This window comes from Physcomitrium patens, chromosome 7, assembly GCF_059467195.1.
Source record: "Physcomitrium patens ecotype Gransden chromosome 7, ASM5946719v1, whole genome shotgun sequence".
NCBI lineage: Eukaryota > Viridiplantae > Streptophyta > Bryopsida > Funariales > Funariaceae > Physcomitrium > Physcomitrium patens.
This window is the reverse complement of record NC_143416.1, coordinates 1528328-1549266: the sequence shown is the minus strand read 5'-3', so window position 1 is coordinate 1549266 and position 20939 is coordinate 1528328. Positions and strand designations below refer to the sequence as shown.

General features: G+C 25.4%; 1 long non-coding RNA gene across 1 annotated transcript; it reads right to left on the bottom strand.

Annotated features, from left to right (window-relative positions):
* Positions 1–15425: 15425 nt before the first annotated feature.
* LOC149988513 (uncharacterized) lies at positions 15426–16981 on the bottom strand. The gene is made up of 2 exons (XR_016504045.1): positions 16307–16981; positions 15426–15770 (listed from the first exon to the last, which is right to left on the bottom strand). It is a non-coding gene; the product is annotated as an uncharacterized LOC149988513 (long non-coding RNA).
* Between the last annotated feature and the right edge of the window lie 3958 nt (positions 16982–20939).

Sequence of the window (20939 nt, the reverse complement as noted above, 5' to 3'; positions counted from 1 at the left end):
TTTGATGTAATATACAGAACACATATTTTTATCTATTTAGAATTTTTTATACTTTATGATTGATTAATATTTAGTTATATTTAGTCTTGCATAATATCTTTTTAATAAGTATTTATATATTATTTATATATTATTTATACATACAATGCTTTAGAACTTATTAAAAAATAAGAAAGTGGTTGATTTTAAGATTTTGAATAAAATGTTAAAATGTTTAAAAGAACATCATATATATATGTTATAATTTTTTTAATATATAAATTGAAGTTAGATGACAATAGCTAAATTAAGTTCTCATTGAGCAATTATGTAACATACATCTAATATCATAATGCATTGACTTAGTTTATACTTCCAAGATTATGTGTAATAATTTGGATTAAATTGAAACAAAAAAATGCTCAAAAAATTAATATAAAAGTAACATACATCTAATATCATAGTACATTGATGGTTTAAGAAATTTGGTATCTACAAATAGCATCATAATGATTGTTTGCACTATATATGACTTTAATTGAAACCAAATATTATAGCTTTAACAATAAATTGTATATATTTCTAACTACTTTGTTAAAAATGATAATTAAATTAATCACATATGAAATGCTATAGACTTTAATTTGCATTTGTGAGATCAAGCTGACTAAATTGACTAAAGTTTAATAAGCCATGGTATTAATTAATCAAGAAACAGTTATTACTAAATATTGTTTAGTTGATTCTTAGAACAATGTTGATTTCTAATTAAATAATTGTATTCTTGCTTGTCTAGTGTATAATAATTTCTTAGATATAATTTATAAGTTTGTATTATTGTATTATTATTTATTTATTTATTTTTTAAAATTTTCTTGATAAAAAGAAATTTAGTTTTTTATTTGATTTCTAATCATATTTTGTCTTTAAACATAAACTTTTTTATTTAAAAAAATTATTTTTTTTAATTTTTTAAAATATTTTTTGGATGATAATTATTTTTATGTTGGTTACTGTAGTTTTTTTTAACTATATATTTATGATAGATACTAATTTAAATTTTGTCATAGATTAAAGTTTTTCTAAAATTCTTATTATATAGATTTTAAAAAATAATTTCTAAATATTTATACTTTTATTAATTATAACATTTAATACTTTGCTTATAGCACAAAAAAAAACTTTGTTGTAATGTGGTTAAAAAGTGTTGCTTTAAGCACTTATTTATAAATATCTTCCAAAGATTTTGCTTTTGGTATTTTAAATATAAATGTTATTTACACCAAATGATTTTTTAAAATTTAAAAGTACACACAATTAATATTTGAGATTTTTTGGATTAAAAAAAAATATTATTTTTGTAAATGCTTTAAAAAATCTTATTTATTTATAAGAATTCTTTTTTCAATTTTAGAAGTGGCTTTCATTGCTATAGCTTTTTTCAATAAAGACAAGTTTTTTCTTTTCTAATTTGATTTATATATTATTACAATGCTTTTAGATATTGACTACTAAAATTTTCAAGTCAATTATTATACAAAGTTTATATAAGTGCATATTAAAGTGAATCCATTAAATATATATAAAATCATAATAAAAATAAAATAGTTAATTTAAGAAATTTTTAATCAAATTTATAAATTATTTTTAGATTTAATTAAAAATTTTATTTGATCTTTTTTTTGATTTTTTTAATAACCACATACTATCACATTTGTTTGTTCTTATATATATTTTGGTAATAAATTATTGATTTTAATGTTGATTAAATGCAATGTTGAGCTCTATGAAAAAACTTATTGTGCTAATTTTAAATTTCTTTCTTAAACATGGTTTTAAATAAATTAATATTGTTTGTCTTTCATTAGTCTTTTTATTTGCCTTCAATTCTTTTTTAAATACTATGATATAAGTTTTCAAATTTATATTCTCCTTATAAATCCAATACCTCTTAAGGATATGAAATGAAACAAAATTTAAAAGACAATACATTCATATATTACTAAAAAAAAGAAAAAAAAAGAAAAAAAGAGATAGTTATAGGATTAGATAAAAAATAGAATGACTATTGCCAAATATAAAGAAATTTGAAAGGCTTGAATCTAGAGTAGTTTGTAAGAAAGGAATTGATAAAATTAAAGATGGCTTTAATCTTGTATGTATATATATTAGCTACAAAGAAGGTTTTGTAGAATCTTTCTAAAGTCAACAAGGCTTGTGGCCTAAACATGAAGTTATAGGTTGATTCTAATATAACTTCTAAAAAGTAAGAAACTTGTTGATTAAAGAACTATTTATAATTTCATATTCCATTGTATTTTCTAATATAGGTTCTTTTTAATTTTTTTTTATAATATTACTTTACTATTAGGTACATAAGAATATTTTGCCTTACAAGATAGTCCTTGCTAATTTACAAGGAATTTCTAATATTCTATATTATTTAGGTTAGAGCATGAGGGTTATTATGCTTTTGGCTATTAGATAATAACTAATAAAAAAATACTTCATTTTCTTTCTTACAATCTTGTTTTTATAATTTAAGCTCGTTCCATTTTTTGTGATGGTACTATAAAAATTTCTTTAGCTTTATTTTCTTTTGGCTATTAAAATGTTTTAATTTTTTAAGTTATTTCTTGCCTACTTATCAATTTGGTAGTAGTTCAAAAGTTTAATTTATTTAGGAATCTTTATATCAATACTTATTTTTAGCTTTTAAAATTATTTTATTGATTTTTATATCCTTCTTTATTTTTAAGTGGTTAGATTTCTATTGTAAATACTTATTTATTTAAACTTTTTTATTAATTAAAGAATATATTATCTTAAGATTTTAATTAAAATGGATTTATTAATTCTATAAATAAGAAATTATAAATTAATTTAGCTATTAAAAATCATAATTTGTTAAGAATATGAATCTTAAAAAAAAATCTTAATATACTCTTATGTCATTCAAAAAGACTAAAAAATCACTCAAAGCTAGTATAATATTGAATTAGAATGGCTATTGTCAAAGACAAGAAGACTAGAAAGTCTTGAAATAAGACTAAGGACTAAAAGTAAATTGAAAAGAATAAAGACGGCTTCACTCTTGCTTCCATATATACTATCTAACTAAATGCTAAATAGTGATATCCTATAGGACCTCCAATACATGTTTAATTTGTAAGTTATATATCTTAACTTGTAGGGCAAGTTTTCTATATGTGTGCCACATTATTAGTTTGTATTATAAGCTATCCACACATGCAACACATGATTAACTTGTTGGTTAAATTTTTAACCTAACAATTAACTTTAAACATATATAAAATTTAATACGTGTCTATGAAGCTTCTAAGAAGATTTGCTACAAGATAATATCAAATCTATCTATATTTATCTTCTATCTAATACTTATTATTTAAATAAATATTTACATCTATAATATTATCTTCCATTTTAAAAATGAGTTCTATGAAGAGCGGTCATCATATATTGAAGAAGTCCTAGATGCGACAAATTATTTTTACCACATATTTTGATCTTTATTCTCTTTGAAGGTAGTTGATAGGACCACTCAGCTATCAATAATATTCCATTCTAGAGTAGAAAGATCACTATGTTATTTTGTTGATTTTGAGGCTTTTATAATTTTTTTCAAATATAAAATTTGTAAGACCATTAAGAATCATTTTTACCTCTAATAAAATCACCAAACATCAAGAATCTCTCCTAAGGTCATGATATCAAACATATTATATCTTACCATTAATTTGAGGAAGAACTTATTGTTCTTGAGGGTCTTCATCTTGATTACATTGTCTTGAAGATTGTGACAATTGCAATGTCTCATTTGATAAGTCAACAAATGATAGCTCTTAAGATAAATCTACTAATTGTTGGTTCTTCATTTCTTTAATAAAATAAATATATATAAATTACAAACAAAGATAGAAAATAAAAAATATATTTTTTGATTAAAAAGATTTATTATTTTTTATCTTAAATTTGGATATTATTGATACATCATGCATATAAAAAAATATCTTTGATTTGGTTTATGGATTTCATTAATGAAAAGCATCAACCTTCTTTGTTACATTTATAAGATTCTTAACTAGTTTCTATGTGTATTCACTAATATCATATCCATGCCAATGAACAAGATATTTCAACCTATTTTGATATTTTCTTGAATCTAAGACTCCTTCGACCTTGAATTCTTGATTATTATTTATTTCTATAAGAGGAGGTAGCATTTAACTTCTTTTTGAAATATTCACTATCTTATATGACTCAAAAAGAGGCATGTAGAATATAAAATGGATTTTTGTAGACTCTAGTAAATATAATTAATAAGCAACTAGATTGATTTTCTCACAAATAAAAAATGGTCCAAGTCTATAGTAATCAAACTTGTCACAAGAGTGGCTAGTCTTAATATTACAACAAAGTAATTATATCTTGTCACTAATGTGGAATTGAGGTTGCTCCTTGCAATAGGCATCCACATTGGTTTTTTGTCATTTTTGAGTTTCTTTTAATTGTTCCTTCATTATTATATGTAGCTTAGATAAACAATTTAGTAAATCTTTTGCCTCAAGATTATCAACTTTTAAGAAGTAAAAAATATCAAGTCATGGATGATAACCATAATTAGTAAAAAAAAGTATTTTTTGAATAAAAGAATATATTATATTATTAAAATAAAGCTTTGTCAATGGCAAATGAATCATTCAATCATCTTATTGGTAGTTGATAATATATCTCAAATACTACTTCAAAACTTAGTTTATGTGCTTTATCTATCTATTAGTTTGAGAATAAAAAGCCAAAAATAATTTTATATCTATTTTTAGAATTAAAAAAATAATTTTAAAAAGATTTTTTAAAATATTGATACAAATTGAATCCTCCCATCTAATATAATGTCCTTGGACAATCCATGATAATAATAAATATTGTGAAGAAAAAACTTAACTATTTTTTCACCAGTGATAGATTTTGTATATGATATAAAATTTGCCATTTTGGTAAAATAATCTACTATCACAAATATAGAATCATACAAACTGAGATTGGAAGATCAATGATAAAATCTATAGAAATAAAAGACTATGATTGTTCTAGAATAGGTAATAGCTTATATGAATTTTTGATCTTGAATAAATGTCACATGATTATACAAAGTCTTTGATTGTCTTCTACATTTGAGACCACTAAAATCTTTAGATATTAATTCCAAAGACTTGTTGTATTCAAAATGTTCAATTGCTGAAAAGTCATGATGAGCTTGAAGAACACGTAATTATACTTTGTCTTCTAAAATATATAATTGTTCTTCAAAATAAAATAGATTATTCTTAAATTTAAACTTAAAAAGTTTTATAAAATTTAAAAGAATTATTCTTAGTATTATGAATAAAAGAATCAAACAACATATTCAATTGAAATTCTTTAAAAAATATTGAATTAATAGTTAATGTTGATTTTATTACTCAAAGATGAAAATACTTTGGCTTTAAGAAAATTATTTTTTGTTAATCAAAAGTTGCATCCTCTTCTTTGGATATAAAATAAAAATATTTAGATAGATCATCTAACAAATCTTGATAAAGACATGCTTCAACAAGCTTTGCGACAATTCAAAGCATGTATTGATATGAAGTACTCAAAGTTTTTATGATCTGTATATACAATTAGATGGTGAAAAATAAAAATATGAACATTATTATAGAAGATCTAAGTAGAAAGATATAATAAAAAAATAAGAATAAATAATAAAAAGATAATAAAAATTTTAAACTTAATGATGTTTTTTTGTAGAAGAGATTTTTATTTACTTTTTACAAGAGTATAAATGAGCCAAATCAAAGTAAAAATTAATATATGGATATTTTTAAAAAAATTAAAAATAGGTTTTAATAAATATTATTTAAAATTATAAAAAATTGATACTCAAAGAAGATCAGTTGTAAATCAAAGTCAAAATTAGACCTTGAGGCACAAAATTATGCACCTAGGGCGACTTTAAGATTCTTTGGTTGATCAAAGAGTGGATTTTGAGAGAAAATAAGAAAAAATTTCTTTATGCATTAATTTCAAATGATTGGAGAGCATAGCAACTTTATAAAGGCTTTGCAAATTTAGAATTATTTTTGGATGACTTTGAATTTTGAAAAATTTAAAGAATTTATACTTTGGACAATTGCATGAAATTTTTAGATTATCTACAAGTATTTTTTTTAATTATGTGATAATTATTGTATATAATTTATATTATAACTTTGAGCATAATTTAAATTTTTTTTCAAAGTTCATTGAAGTACAAACATATTGAGGTCTTAAAAATTGGGGTTTAAAAGACTAATGAGGCTCTCTAAAATATCCATCAATTTTTCAATTGAATTAAAATATAATTTTATATAAAAGTAGTGAATTTGACTTCTAATAATTATGAAAAGTTTGAGACCTATATATTGAATTGTAAAATTAAGAGATTTTGACTTTGAAATATCAATATTAAGATTAAAAAAAGAAATCAACCAATATTTGAGCAAATTTTAGGGGTTACTTTTTTATTCATATGTTTGATCTTCAAGTTTTTTTGTACTTGTTGCCAATTTATTTATTAAAAAAAAAATATTTTTTTTTAATTAAAATCAATGATTAAATCATAAGTTATTGAGATTTCAATCTATTATAGGATTTTTTAAGAATTTATTTAAGATTTAAGATTTAATTAAGGATTGATTAGGATTTGGTTTAGGATTTGGCTAATATTTTTTTAGAATTTTATTAGGATATTATTAGGATTTGATTAAGTTTAATTAGAATTTGATTAAGATTGGTCTAAGGTTTAGAGTTTGGTTAGAATTTACTTTGGATTTATTTGGGATTTATTTTAAAAATTTATTTTTAGTATTTTTAGTATTTTTATTTTTTTATTTCTAATACTTTTTAAGGTTTTATTTTTGTATTTTTTAAGGATTTTTAAATGATTTTTCTTTGAAATTAGTTATGACCTCTTTATATTTCTTTTGTAACTTCTTTTGAATTTTTTTAAATTGATTAAAACTTAATTAAGATTTTTAAGGATTATTTAAGGTTTATTTAAGACTCTATTAGACTTGGTAGGATTTTGTTGTTGCATTTCTACTTATCTTCCATTACTAGGTGTCCGGTGCATTCTTAAGTAAGAATACATATAATACAATAATGGTGACTAAATAAGAAGCATCTTCTAAATAATTTCACTATTCTTAAAATGAATCTACAATTGCAAGAAGTTCTTTATTAAGGATCTTGTAGTTAATCTTGGCTACTAAAAATTTCTCAGAATAGAAATTTATTGGGTGGAGCTTATCATCTCCTTCCATTTGTAACAACATTGTACCTATAATAAATTTTGATGCATCTATTTCCATAAAGAATGCTTTGAAAAAATTAATGTGATACAAGATTGGTACAAAAATAAATATTGTCTCCAAACCTTTAAAAGATGGTTCAATTTCTTTGCTCAACTTAAGTTTGTTTTTACATGTCAAATATATAAGAAGAGCTGAAACTTGAAAAAAGTTCTTGATGAAGATTTAGTAATAATTGACAAATTCTAAAAAAATATTGCACATTTTTTACTATTTTTGAGATCTTATAATTTGTAATAGTATGGACCTTCTTAGGATCCATAGTTAGGCCATGATTTGAAATGATATATCCTAAGAAGTTAATTGAAGTAATATGGACCTTCTTAGGATCCATAATTAGGGCATAATTTGAAATGATATATCCTAAAAATTCAATTGAAGTAGTATGAAATATATATATATATATATATATATATATATATATATATATATCTTGGCATATTATCTTGCATCTTTAAGTTTTTGTAGTACAAGATGTTATATTACATGAAGTCTACTTGAGAATGTACTCAATACTTGAGTGTGGAAGGAAAAAATAGAACTTGCAATAAGATTATTCAAATAATTCTAATAGAATCCTAAACAAATTCGAATTAAATTATAATAATATTAATAAATCTTTAATTAAAACCAAAAGAAGTCTCAGGAACTTATAGAAGAAACATAAAGAAATCATAAATTAATCTTAATAAGATATATGTAATAAAAAAACTTTAAAAAATATTTAAAAAATATTTAAAAAATATTTAAAAAATATCAAAAATAAATTTTTTAATTAAATCTTAATCAAATCCTAATATAACCTTCAAAAAATCCTAATAAAATCTTGAATCAATCCAAACAAATTTTAAACCAAATCCTAATGAAATATTTTTTAATTCCTAATCAAATCCTAAATCCTAATCTTAAATCAAGTTCTAATGAAATCTTAAATCTTAATCAAATCTTAATTAAATCCTAAATAAATCTTAATCAAATTTTAAATCTAAATCTTAGATCAAATCTTAATAAAATCCTAAATCCTAATCAAATTATAATAAAATCTTAGACAAAATCTAAATCCTAATCAAATTCTAAACTAAATCTTAAAAAAATCTAAATCAAATTTTAGATCCTAAATTAATCCTAATCAATCTTTAATCAAATCTTAAATCTGAAATACACTCTTAACAAATCCTATCGCAGATTGAAAATTTATTAACTAATGCTTGAATCATTGATTTTGATTCAAAATTTGTAAAATTTGCAACAACTAAATTAATGATAAGCATATAAAATTTGAAAAAGATTACACATATCAAATAGATGATAGTTCTTAAACTCCTCTTGGGTATTGATCGGCCTCCTTTTCTAACCTTAATAGTGATATTCTTGAGCCAAATCTCTTATTTTACCATTTAATTAGTCTCAAACTTTGTACAATTATTGGAAGTCAAGCTAACAACTTTTGAGCAAAATTATAATACAATTCAAGTAGCAGATTGGCAGATAACTTAGAAATCCTCACTAATCTTCTAAATTCCAATTTTCAAGACTATAATCCACAAAAATCTTATATTCTTCAATCTATCTTCTTGTTTGACCTCAAATTTTTCACACACATTTATAACAAGCACAATAATAAATCACCAAATTTTCACTTATAAATGTACTACAAAATTCATCAAATCCTAAAATTTATAAATTTATTTATATTTTTACAAATCTGAACCATCTGAGTACATTACTAAGTTTAAAAATCCCTCAAAACCTCAATAGTAATTCAAATGGCCTAAAACCAATTCTCAAAAATTTCTTCTGAAATTTGATTTCAAATCTCACTCTTCAATTGGCAAAAGAACCCTAAAATTATTGTAGGTGCCTCAAGGTTTGATTTCAACCTAGTTTCACAACTAGTCCTTTCTAAGTAGCAATTTTTATTTTTTTGAAGTAATTTTTACTTAAATCTATTATTAATTTTCTTCTAAATATTTTTATATTATTTACTTATCTTATTTACTTTGTTTTGAGGTATTTATGCTCCTACAAAGTACATAGATGTTTTTTCTACAAATGAAAACATTAATACTAAAAAATTTACTACCTTCTTATCATTTATTCATATTTTTTTACTATATCTTTTTAATTAGGCTTTTTTATAATAAAACACTTTATTTCTTCTTTCATATAATAGTTATATTACTACACAATAATGAAAAACATGAAGTTTATGCTCTTCTATATTCTTAGATTAGATTAAAATATTGCATAGATAATAGACTACAAAATCATCAAAAAATTCATAAAATACATCATTCATTAGATGTTGAAATACATCTGGTGCATTCATGAGTCCAAAAAATATGAAATTATATTTAAAATACCTATACCTAGTTTAAAATGCTATCTTCTATTTATTTCCTCTTTTGATGTATACCAATTTTTATGCTCTTTGTAAATCTATTTTTGTATAGATCTTTCTTTGATTGAGTTGATCAAGAAGTCTTGAAATTAAAAATAGAAGATATCTATTCTTGATGGTGATCTTGTTGAATCCCCAATAGTCCACAAATATTTACAAAGATTTGTCTTTTTTCTTTATAAATAAGATAAAAAGCTCTTATTAGAGATTTAAAATAACATATGAAGTTTTTAGCCAAATTTTCATTAATATATTCTTTAAATGAAACTAATTCATTTTGCAATAAACTATAAATTGGTCCAAATAGTAATTGAATTCTATTTTAAAGATCAATAGAATAATGATAGGAACAATGCTTTAGAAGAATATTTGTATTTTTTTTCTTAAAAACATCTTGATAATCTTGGTACTGGCTTAGAATGCTACTTGAAGTCTTTTTTTCATTGAAAATAAGTATGGAATATATAACAAAAATTGATCTTTCTTTTACTGCATGTATGAAAGTTCTTGCACCTACCAACAAGGTTTTAATTGTATTAGATTTATAAATTTCTACTTCATTAGCAGGATCCTAGACTAAATTACAAAAATAATCAAGGTTATAAGAAGTCTAGTCTATTTGAAGGTTATGCTTCTTTAGCTATGATAATCCAGAAATAATTAGGTTGGATAGAGATTTAATAACATTGAATATTACTATGCTATTATTATCTTTAGTTGCTATATTTAAAGGAACTATTTCAAGGATAATATTTTCAAAGGACAATAAATGACTATCTATGACTTCTACATGTACAAATTTATTTTTTTTAATTAAAGATATTTCTTATTTTTAACAAAATTTTCATTAATAAGATAAGTTAAGGCTCTTGAATCTAACAAGTTAAAAAATTTGTCATTTTTTGGTCCAAAACAAACTTCTATTATAAAACAAGGTGACGGATTTGAGGAGAGAATATGATTTTTTTTTACATATTATGCAAGATTTTAATTGCATGGTTTTTATGATTTAAAATAAGAATATTGATAAGTTTGTGAAGATCTAAAATAGTTTTAAATCTATTTTTATTTTTTCCAAGAATAGTTTCTATAATTTTTTCTTCTCTAGATAAATCAAATAAATTTAAAAGAAAAATTAGAAGAAAGTAATTTATAACCTCTAATATCAAATAAAAGTTTTTACAAAGAAAGATAGTCTACTTTCTTTAAAAAAAATAATTAGTATTAAAAAACTAAAAGTAAATTTGAATATGGATAGCCTACAACCTTCAAAATATAACAATAGAAGTGAGATAATTCACTCATTTTTAATACAAAATAAGGACAATGAATTAGCATTCTTGTCAAACTATCAAAGATATGAATTTCAAAAAAAGTAAATTTCAATACAATCCTATGTTATTCAAAAAGATTAAAAAATCACTGAAAGATGGTAATATATTGAATTAAAATGGTTATTGCTAAAGATAAGAAGATTAGAAAGTCTTGAAATAAGAATAAGGACTAAAAAGGAATTGACAAGAATAAAAAAAGGCTTCATTCATACCTCGATATATTCTATTCAATTAAGAGATACCATGGCAATATTCTATAGGACCTTTAATATGTATCTAATTTTCAAGATATGTATCTTAATTTGTAAGGTAAGTTTCTTATATGCACTCCACATCATTAACTTGTACCACAAACTATCTACATGTTGTTATGTGGTAACACAATTATATAGTGAAAAATAAAAATATAGATGTTATTATAAAAAAATCTAGCAAAAAGATGTAATAGAAAAATAAGGATAAATGATAGATAGGTAATAAAAGATTTAGACTTAATATTATTTTTTTATAGAAGGAACTTCTATTTACTTTGCAAAGTCATAAATGAGCCAAATTAAAGTAAATAAAATAAAAATTAATATAAGCATGTTTAAGAGAGAGTTTACAATAGGATAAATCAAAATTTATCTCGAATTATCAAAAATTAATACCCAGAGAGGATTAGTTGTCAACCTAGATCAAAATCAAATCTTAAGGCATAAAATTGCATCCATACAATGACTTTGAGATTCTTGGATAGATCAAGGAACGGAATTGAGAGCAGACTTGAGGAGAGATTTTTAGGCATTAGTTTCATATTATTTGAATCAATATTGAGATTTTGAGAGATTTTCAAAATTAATGATGTTCTTGGTAGGATTAGGATTTGAAAAATAAAAACATGTTTATAAATTTGAGGGTTTCTCGAATTTTATAGTATGTATATAAGTAAATTTGAGAAATATATTAATGTGCTAGTTGTAAATGTATATACAAATTTTGAGGTCAATCAAATAGTAAAATTGAAGTAAATGAAGGTTTTTGTAGATTGAGATCTTAAAAATTGGAGTTTGAGGGTTAGTGAGTGTTTTTAAGATCTTTAGCAATCTATCAATTAGATTAAAGTGATTTTTTTTTGTATGGATGTTAGAATTGATTTCAAATATTAAGATGAAATTTTAAAGCAATTCAATGATTCAAAAAGGAGATATTGGCATTGAAAATTTAGCATTTAAGTTGGAATAGGAGGCCATTCAATACCCAATTGGATTATCTTGCATTTTTCTCAATTGGTGAATGTGATTGATTTCATCTTTCTTGTACTTGTTTCTAACTAAGACATTAAGAAGTGTGCAAATTTTGAGTTGATATCAATAGTTTGATCATTAGTTGTTGAGGTTCGATTTTTCTATAGGATTTGTTAAGAATTTATTTAAGATTTAGGATTTGATTAGGATTTAGTTTAAGATTTTGTTTAAAAATTATTTAGAATTTTTCTAGAATTCAGGATTTTATTAGGATTTTATTAAGATTTAACTTAGAATTTGGTTAAGATTTAATTAAGATTTCAATTAGGATTTGATCCAAGATTTGGTTTTGGATTTAGGATTTAGGATTTAAATTACAATTATATTAGGATTTTTATTTTTAATATTTTTTTAGAATTCTTTGTGTTTCTATTGTAACTTCTTTTAAATTTATTTTGATAGGTTAAAATTCGAATAGGTTTATCAGGGATTACTTGAAGTTTATTTAAGGCTCTATTGGACTTAGTAGAATTGTTGTTGCATTTTTACTTATCTTCCACAATTAGATGCCCAGTGCATTCTTAACTAAGAATACATGTAATATGAGAATGTGCAATACATGGCTAATTTGTTCGCCAAGTTTCTAACCTACCAATCAACTATAAACATGTATAAAGTCAAATACGCATCTATGAAGCTTATAAGAAGCAATGCTACAAAATAATATCAAATCTACCTACATTTACCTTCTACCTAATACTTCTTATCTAGATGAATATATATGTCCATGACATAATTATTTTATGCTATTATATCTCATTCATGGAAGATAAATAAATTCGAATTATTGACATTTGCCATAAGATAAGCCACTATTTTTTATACTTCTTTGATAAATTCTACCATTAAGGCCAATAATAAAAAATAAATCTCTTTTAAATATAACTTATAATTTTTTCTAAAGTATTTTTTTATTACAAGAAATTCTTGAATTGAATTTAATTTTTATAATTTTTATAATTTAAAATTATTTAATTAGTTTTATTTTATTTTTTTATGTTTTTTAATCTTAACTATAATAATTGTTGCGCTTCTTCTATTCTTAATGCCAAAAAAAAATAGACAACTAATGTGTTTCACTTCTTGAATAAAATTATATAGTCAATCTATAGGCTCAAAATATATAGAATTTCTATAGGCTCATATATAGGATGTCTTGAAATAATATGATGTGTGGATATTTTTAATTAATCTAAATTTTGAAGATGATATTTGGTCTTTATTATTAATAGATTGAGTTAAAATATTTACAACTTAATATGAGTAGGCATTACTTCTAGATAATTGGCTAATTTTCTATGTTGCATTTATAAAATTACCTTATCGAATAGTTAGGCTATCATTTATTAATACAATACTAATATTATCTAATTCTAAATTTAAATAAATTTTAATAATAAAAATATTTTTAAAGAATAAAGTAGTGAAGTAGCGCAAAATTAAGAGAATATATATTAGCAAATTTACCATCATTATTTTAATTTTTGAAATTGTCTATTCATTTTTTTATGATTTTTAATTTTTAAACATATTTTAAAATAATTCAAAATCTATTTTAAAAAAATGTTATTATAAATTAAATTATTTGATATAACCATACTTTATATATATATATATATGTATGTATAATTAAATTAATAAAAATTATTATATAAAAATCAAAATTTATTAAAAAAAAGACACTAATTAATTAATAAATAATTAATTTATCTTATTTTTTAGTTAATTTAGTCACTAATAGATTTGCTATTTTGTTAAATTATGCCAACTAATGTATAAATATAATAAATAATTATTTTAATATATTTTTTATAACTAATTTTATTGCCCCTTTAATTAATAAAAAAAGACTTATAAACATCTCCTTAGATTATTAGAATTAGTAAGAAAAAAAACATCAAAATTAGATCTAATAGATAATTATGTAGAAACTTGCCCAATGCCTGTGTTAGAAGTCTTATTGCTCATTAAAGGTATTTGAGTATCTAAAGTAAAAGGTAAAATATAATTTGAAATTCCAACTTATAAATATATTAAAAAATTTATTACTAGATTTTTTAATAGAAAAGTGCACTTTGTTGTTTGCAAGGATAAACAAGTCTTTTTTGGTAATTAATATATATTTAATTAAAAATAAAATTATAGCATTGTAGAAATCAATTGATTAGTATGGATCTTAGAAGAGATAGTAGAGAAGAACATAGTGATTGTTGATAAGTTTTCTTTGTCTTAGAGATGTTATTTGCAAAGGCAAAAGAAATTAGTATCATTGTTTGTTTGTTTGTATTTTTTTTTTTTTGTGCATTGAAAGACAAGAAGAGGTAGATTTCCAAAGTTCCAAAAGATATTGATTTTTTTTTGTTTTTTTAATGCTTTAAGCATTATAGATTGGTTTTAAGAAACAAATTCTTTAAGCCTATATGAGATTAAACTCTTGCTATTATTTCTCAGCAACTTAGAGGTAGAACAATTAACTATTAATCAATTAGTTGTAGATTCTAATCATACTTGAAAAGACCTATATTTTTTTAGAATTTCTTTCTTGATATTTAGACTAGGTAAAATATTTCTTATCATTGATTGTGTTGATGCAATTTCTTCTAAAAGACAAAAAAAGAAGTGATAAAGATGGATTTAAAAAACAATTAATAGATCTTATATATATATATATGTATATATATATATATATATATATTGATTGATGGCATTGGCAAAGTCAAAACCTAATTTCTAACAAATGCTTCTATTTGTTTAATATATATCAGTTGATAAAAGTGTTTTTTATATTTCTTTTTTATAAATAACATATAATATGATTTTAGCATGTCAATATATTAGTATAAATTTTGGTGGGATAATACTTTGGCAGATGCTCCTTGGTTTGCAAATTCTCAGAATTGTTGTGTCCTCCATGATGTCTGAGAAATTCTTCACTAAAACCTGCTTGATTCATAATGAGGCTCAACATCCCCAATCATCTGCTCATCATATTTAGGGTGTGTTGGCTGACCTCTTTTTTTTTTTTTTTTTTTTTTTTTACTGTTATCATTGTGTTTTTAACTGGGTAAAGGAGGAATGTTTAGGGTAAAGATAGCAGCAAATGAATATTTGCTTGGCATGTATTGCAGAATAGGATTGAAGAAGGTAACAGGACTGTGAAGGTTTACTTCTGGAGGTACTGATGCCACTATGCTGGGAAGTCTTTCACATCAAGGATGCAGAGTCCATAACAATCCAACCTGAAGAAAATGTGAATGTTGCTGTTCGAGGAATGATGAAACCCTAGCATAGCAAACACATTGACCTCATCTCAAGTCCCTTGTGCCTGTCTTGCATGCCTTCTCCTAGCCATCAACTTCTGCCCACTCCAACCATACCAATAAGTTAATGTCATCATGTGCATGGTCTTCCTTATATTTACAATAGATATTGCATCCCCATCACTATTTTTGCACTTTGTGGGATGGTCCACAAGTTGGTGTCAATGAGGAGCACATCCTAGAAGACACCCAAATGCTTCCCATTGGGAAAATTCAACTTTTCATGCAGTTCTCCAAGTGTACGGGTGAATAAGCATTTCAATAATATCACTATGCATTGAAATTAAGTTGTTGATTGCTAGCTTTCAACTGCCAAGGGATTGTGGTAATGGTTGCTCTTCCTTTCTTTCACCAGGCTCTGATCAGGTATTGGGAATATGCAGTGCCGGACAGTATCAGGAAGCAACTCCTGAATATTACATCATCAGTTCTATTCCTCCCCTATTTGCTGCTATGTATGGTGACTGGGGGTATGGAATCTGTTTACTTCCAAGGGCGCTTTTATGCCATATTATATATGAAGAAACATGGGAGCAAGGTGATCAGATGTGGTTTGGATTATGGCTTGTATTACATCATACTTGCTGTTGCAAATGTTGCCAAAAGGTCCCACTTTGTTCCAGATGTTAGCTATGGAAAGCCTAAACTGCAGAGCTTGCTGGTGGAGGGTGCATGTGATTTATTCTTCAATGTAGATTAGCCATCAATATATCAGACTGAGCTCTACACCTCTTAAGAGGGCATTTCATCATACCAGATGAATTAAGAATACTCTCCAAATCTGAGCATGACCAAACTTCCCTGTCTCAGTTTCTAGGGTTTCTGGGAATTCCACACATGACGAACTAGGTAGGGGTGATGGAATAGAGATTACTCTCAAGGAGTTATTCAATGAATTCTTCACAGTTGCACATTGTGCATGGCAGTCTTCATACAACATATTTAGGAAAAAGTTATTACAATAACAAAAAGAAAAATAAAAAAACTAATCTTAGTTATGTTTGGTTCCAGATATTGGACAAGATTGAAAGTTAGAAATCTACATAAAAAACCTAATTACGAACAAAGAAAAATAAATTTTACCAACTACAATGATTTTTCAATTAAGTGCAAATTTTGTTTGTAAACTAACTGTGGAGTTGAGAATTACTAAATATTTCTAAATTCCAAGAAAAAACATGATAAAACTCTAAAATTAGTCTTGGATGAGTTAAATGAGAGAATATTTTTTAATTTTTTGTATATAACAATGACCATTTTACTTTTTACTTTTTATTTACTTTATTATAAATAAAAAAAATAAAAAAATAAGCATATGTGACTATATATGTACAGATATATAAAAATATATAGATATATTTTTTAATTTTATTTTTTTATATTATTAATTAAATTAATTTTTTATGGTATATAAGTATATTTATAAGAATTTTTTTATAAATTTTTATATTTAAAAATTTAATAAGAATAATATATGTAATATTAGAAATTAATAAAAATTTAAAAAATAAAAAGTAATTTAATTATTTTTTTATAACATCATTGTCTTTAAAAGCTATAGATTATTTTGATTGTCTTTTTTGTTAATTACCAAAAAAGAAATTAGAATGATACTTGGAAGGAATATTTGTAATAGAAGGCCAATATGTATCAAAAGCTGTAACTAATTCAGCATTTAACTAAAACATTGGAAGTACCCTTCCCTTTGCTTTTGGCTCTTTTCATTAGCAATAAATGATATCCATCTTGCTTTCATGTTTTCATCATGTTTTCATCATGTTTTCATATCATGGTATAAGAGCTAGATGAACAATGTTGCAAATGAATATCAATCTAAATGAACAGTATTGAACATGAATATCAATTTGGATGAAATTAGATATTTTTTGTGGATGAAAAAAACTAGCTGATCAGCTTATTACTAGAGTTTTGTTGTCGCTAGAAATTTGTCAAAGCCAAGAAGTGTCAAGGATAAGAACTCGATGAAAAAGCGATTCAGACAAGTGAACCTTCACTCAAAGAAAGGTAACAAAATATAAATAAACAAGTATGTATATTGAAAGAAAAACTGGAATGGCTATTGCCAAAAGACAAGAAAACTAGAGACCTTTGAATCTAGACTAGAAGCAAGAAAGGAGTTGACAAGAGTGAAGTAGACTTCATTCTTGTCTCTATATATACTATCTAACTAGGGGCTATATGGCAACATTCTATAGGACCTCCAATATGTGTTGACTTTGTAAGACACATGCCTTGACTTACAAGGCAAGTTTTTCTACGTGTGGGCCACATAGTTAGCTTGATCTTCAAGCTAACAACATGTGTGGCACATGGCCAACTTGTTGACCACGTTTTTAATCCAAAAAGTCAATTAAAAATACCTATGAAGTCAAAGTAGCATCTACGAAGCTTCTAAGAAGCTTCCATATTAAATACTATAGAATTAACTTATTTTTACTTACTTTGTATATATAATTACTAGCTTACATGAGTATGTCTATGACATTACCCCCCTTTCTAGGGACGAGTTCCATGAGGAGTAGTCATCATATGTTGAAGAAATCTATGATGCGACGAATTGTATTCGCCACATATTTTGATCTTTGTTCTCTTCGAAGATGATTGATAGGGCCTCTCAACCATCGGTAGTGTTCCATACCATGCCGGAAAGACCACCCAGTTATTTGATCATTGTTGAGGCCTTCATAACTTCCTTTGAATAGAATATTTGGAACACCATCAGGAGTTGTTCCTACCTCTAGTAAAATCACCAAACATCGCGAATCCCTTTCCAAATCGTGATACCAAATGCATTGTATCTCACCATCTATTCAAGGAAGAACATGTCATTCTTGAAGATCTTCATCTCGATTGCATCATCTTGAAGGTTGTGACAATCGTAATGTCTCATCCGGCAGGTCAGCAAATGAAGGCTCTTGAGTCGAATCCGCTTGTTGTTGGTTCTCCATCTCCTAAGCACCACAGCTACAAAGAAGCTACAAACAAGGATTGAAAGTAGCATGTTATCTTGCCTAGATGTTGTTTCTTTTATAAAGAAGGTTTTCATCTTGATTTTGATGGATGTCGTTGATGAAAAGCCTCTACCGCCTTTGGTGTATTTGTAAGATTTTTTATTGGCTCCCATGTGCATTCACTAATATCATATCCGTGCTAATGGACAAGATATTCTAATTTATTTTGACGTTACCTTGAATCTAAGACTTCTTCTACTTCAAACTCTTCATTATTGTCCACTTCTATAGGAGGAGGTTGAGCTTGTCATCTTCTTGGTATGTCCACTATCTTGTATGGTTCAAGAAGAGACACGTGGAATACTGGATGGATTTTCATTGACTCCGATAGATATAAACGATATGCAACTGGATTGATTTGTGTAAAAATAGAAAATGGTCCAAGTCTTTAATAGTCCAACTTGCCACAAAGATGACTGGTCTTGATATTGTGACGAAGTAGCCATACCTTATCACCCAAGAAGAATGGTGGTTGTTCCTTTTGATAGACATCCGCATTGACCTTTTGTTATTCTTGAGCCTCTTTTAATTGCGCCTTCATCATTACATTTAGCTCTGACAAATGAATTGCTAAATCTTTTGCAGTAGGATTATCAACTTTTGAAAAGTCAAAAGTATCAAGTCGTGGATGATAACCATAATTAGCAAAGAAAGGTGTTTGTTTTGTAGAAGAATGTATCGTGTTATTATAAGCAAACTCTACCAATGGCAAAAGAGTTGTCTAATCATCTTATTGGTAATTAATGGTACATCTTAAATATTGCTCCAAAACTTGATTAACACGCTCTGTTTGTCCATCGATTTGAGGATGGAATGCCGAAGATAGTTTTATATCTACTTTTAGAATCTTGAAAAGAGTCCGCCAAAATCTTGATACAAATTGAGTTCTCCTATCTGATATAATATCCTTGGATAATCCATGATAGTGATAGATATTGTCAAGAAAGAGCTTAGCTGTTTCTTCACCTATGATAAATTTTGTACATGGTACAAAATATGCCATCTTGATAAAACGATCTACTATCACGAATATAGAGTCATAAGAACCTAAGATTGAAAGATCTATGATGAAGTCCATAGAAACAGAAGATCATGGTTGTTCTGGAATGGGTAATGGCTGAAGAAGTCCAAAAGGTCGATGACAAGAAGTTTTTGATCTTGAGCAAACATCACATGATTCTACAAAATCTTTGACTGCCTTCCACATTTGAGGCCACCAAAAATCCCTAGATATCAGCTCCAAAGTCTTATTATATCCAAAATGTCCTGCTGTTGGGAAGTCATGACGAGCTTGAAGAATACGTAAACGTGCTTCTCCTTTTGGAACATATAGGCATCCTTCGAAATAGAATAGGTTGTTTTTGAATTCAAATTTAGAGGGATCATGAGATTTAGAAGAATTATTCTTAATATCATGAACAAGAGGGTCTGAAGACATACTTAACTGGACTTGCTTGATAAAAGTTAAATCAACAGTCAATGTTGATTTTATTGCTCGAAGATGAAATTGCTCTGGCTTCAAGAAAACTGTTCTTTGTTGCTCAAAAGCTGCATCTCCTTCTTTTGGTGCAAGATAAGAACGTTTAGACAAGACATCGGACAAACCTTGTTGTTTTTCTAGCTGATAAGTGATGATGAACTCGAATCTTGATAAAGACATGCTCCAATGAACTTGACAATGATTTAATATATGTGTTGACATGAAATACTCGAGGTTCTTGTGTTCCGTATATACGGTGACTGGACTAGAAGTACCTTCTAGATAATGATGCCATTCTTGAAAAGAATCCATAATTGCAAGAAGTTCTTTGTCATGGATCTCATAATTGATTTCTGCTACTGAGAATTTTCTTGAATAAAAGGCTACTGGATGAAGTTTGTCATCTGTTCCTATTTGTGATAAAACTACACCTAGAGCAAAGTCTGATACATCTGTTTCTATAAAGAATGCTTTGGAAAAATCAACACGATATAAGATTGGTGCCAAAACAAACGCTGTCTTCAAAGATTCAAAAGCAACTTCCACTTCTTGATTCCATTGGAGTTTGTCTTTACAAGTCAAACGTATAAGTGGAGCTGCAACTCGAGAAAAGTCCTTGATGAAGATCCGATAGTAGTTGGCAAATCTCAAAAAACATTGGATATCTCTTACCATTTTTGAAATCTTCTAATCTA